This window comes from Triticum dicoccoides, unplaced genomic scaffold, assembly GCF_002162155.2.
Source record: "Triticum dicoccoides isolate Atlit2015 ecotype Zavitan unplaced genomic scaffold, WEW_v2.0 scaffold237622, whole genome shotgun sequence".
NCBI lineage: Eukaryota > Viridiplantae > Streptophyta > Magnoliopsida > Poales > Poaceae > Triticum > Triticum dicoccoides.
This window is the reverse complement of record NW_021248172.1, coordinates 1-2,866: the sequence shown is the minus strand read 5'-3', so window position 1 is coordinate 2,866 and position 2,866 is coordinate 1. Positions and strand designations below refer to the sequence as shown.

Sequence of the window (2,866 nt, the reverse complement as noted above, 5' to 3'; positions counted from 1 at the left end):
AACGGTGTTTTCCGTGGAACGGACATGGAAACGAAACTTTCCGCTTCCGTGAATATGAAATTTCCGTTTTTCCTATAGGCATATGGCTGCTTTCTAGCCCAACCACCAAACAACACAGAATGACACAAATTAGTAGAATAGATCTGAGGCCCAACTTCTACTACCACACATGTACTCAGCCAACCACCAAACACACGAGATTAAGCAATACATTATATTTATACGTCAATACTCCTCCTCACGCGTGGCTACCTCGGCCCTAAACGTAGACCGGAAGTGGGCTGCAATTTAATTTCATCAGCCATATTTTGAACTCAAGACCTCTTGGCTCCAATACCATGTAGAAGTGCATGTTCTAGCCAATACAACCAAAAGATCGATCTAATAAAAAAACTAAGCAATACATTTATACATCAACAACACAAACCTCACCTCATAACTTTAATCCTGTAACTAATTTAAAAAAAATATCCTATAGCTGTCCGTAGGTTCAGCGTCTCTCCAGCCCAAATAAAAAAAAATTTACGGAATATGTCATGCGCTACATACGGCGCACCAATGTTTCAGGATCAGGATCCGTCAACAGCGTGTGTAGCGGATGCCGCGTGTCAAGCTGTAGCAACGTCTTAATATTTATGGGGAATCGTGTATCAGTGGAATATTTAGACACCGGAATAACATATCATGAATTTCAAAGCAAACAGACGACCGCGGATAGATGCATGATATATCTCATGCATGACAGAAAAATCACTCTCACACACAAACTAGTTTGCAGTATATAGTAACCACTATTCCCTCGGATCTAAAATAAGTACCGTGGTTTTAATTTAAATTTGGTCTAATACCACACCACTTATTTTGAATCCGAAGGAGTACTATATATTACTAGCGGATCCGGCGACTAACCTGAGTAAAGCATGCATAACCTGCTTCATGGAAACAGGGAACATGCAAATGTAAAGTCCGAGAATTGCATAAAATTCCTATTTCAACACGAAATTCCTCTAAACAAAATATTGAGCATATCGTGATCGATCCTCCAATAGACTGTTATAGACGAATCAATCATCATCCTCATTTTCATCGTCCTCGTAGCTGTCGTCGTCATCATCATCCTCCTCGTACAGCTCATCATCGTCAATAGGGAAAATTGTATCCATGGTGATCCAAAGCACGACGTCGTCAGTTTTGTCACCAGCAACCTTGGGCAAGATACAGAAGCACTGTGCCGGCAGCCCATCGGCCAGGGACGAGGTCTCGACATCCAGCGACGAGACCTGGTAATGGCCGGCGAAGCAAGAGAAGCACACAGAGCATCCAACCGGGGAATCCAGCGCGTTCGGCCGGACGCAGACGAGGGACACCGCGCGGCCGAGGGGCTCCACCGGCGGCCCCACCGTGAGCACGAAGAGTAGTCCGTCTCCGCAGCTGAGGACTTGAGATCCTGGACGCACTACGCGGAGGAAGAACGGCACGAAATACTCGAAACTCTTCATCGGCCACTTGTGCTGTTGTGGAGGCCGGTGAAATGGTCCTGGAGCGTGGCGGTCGGCCCTGAGAAGCCGCAGCCAGGGACAGGGCAGAAGCACGGGCCAGCGGGGCACTCCCTCTCGTGCTCCTCCTGCTGGTGGTAGTTGATCTCCTTGGCGCATCCGTGTTTGCAGGGGACAAAGACGCTGTCGACGATCCGCTCCATAGCGTCACATGTCTCGGAGACGTCGCCGGAGCACAGGGTGCACTTACTCTCCGGGAGCCCTTGGCGGCAGGAGCAGCAGACCACATGCCCCACGGAGCACTGCGGCATTTTGATAAAAACATTATTTCTGATCCTATGTTGTACAGGTGTCATGTATGTGTGCATATATATAGTTATAGATCTAAATCTTATCTCTGCTTTTACCTGGTAAATGGGAAAACGGAGGGGTTTGGAGCAGACGGGGCAGTCCAGGACATCCATGGCCATGGTGACATTCTGCTTCTGCCTCCTCCTTGCGCCGGCGCCGGCGCCGACGTCGCCCTCTTCTCCTTTCCTCTTGCTGCGGCCGTTGCAGCTCGTGATCTCATCCTTGCCCATGTTAGGGTCGATCTTCATCACTCACCTGCCACCAGTACGTGAGATCGATGCGTTGCTGAGTTTATATGGACTTCTTCGGCGGAGCCGCGGAGGAGTTTGTTTTGGCGATTGGCGACGAAGAAGGGAAAATATCGGGAGGCGCCGCATGCTAATTGATTCTTGTTGCAAATATATACGGAAATATACTAGATCTGTTCGTATATTTGATCCAGACCAACCAGTATGTCTCCATTGATTTGGCACGCAACAGTCATCTCCATTCTCCACATTTGTTTGTTGTGCCTACGTACCCTCCATTTAATTCAACCGTACGCCATGAGCTTTTTTTTTACGAAACCTTGACACAGTGAAAGGTGCTCCTGCTGTCCTCCATATTTCATCCGTACAGATAAGAAAAACAAACAAAAATTCAAAATGGTGCTATTTCTACGGAAAACTAAACCGAAGACCACAGCCAAAACATGAAAAAAAAAGCAAAAACTTTAAAAAGGAATAAAAATGGTGTCGACAACACACCCCATGCCGCAGGATGCCGAGGTGAGCAGGGATGAAATATCAACTCAAATATGCCCAATGTTCAGGCACTGAATGAAGTAAGCCAACAAGTGCGATTCAGCTCATCCTCTATATCCTTCAACAGATAGAGCATCAGGAACGAAGATAGAAATCGTACTGACACATGAGAGTACCAGGTTGAAGTTGAACACACACACTACTGCAGGAATGCCTAGCAGTGGCGGGCGGGAAAATGCCCAACAATGGCATGCAAGGTTCTTAGGGGTGCCCGTC

At 47.3% G+C, this 2,866-nt stretch overlaps 1 pseudogene; it reads right to left on the bottom strand.

Moving 5' to 3' along the window:
- Nucleotides 1-1,064: 1,064 nt before the first annotated feature.
- Nucleotides 1,065-2,095, bottom strand: LOC119345434 (annotated as a pseudogene).
- Between the last annotated feature and the right edge of the window lie 771 nt (nt 2,096-2,866).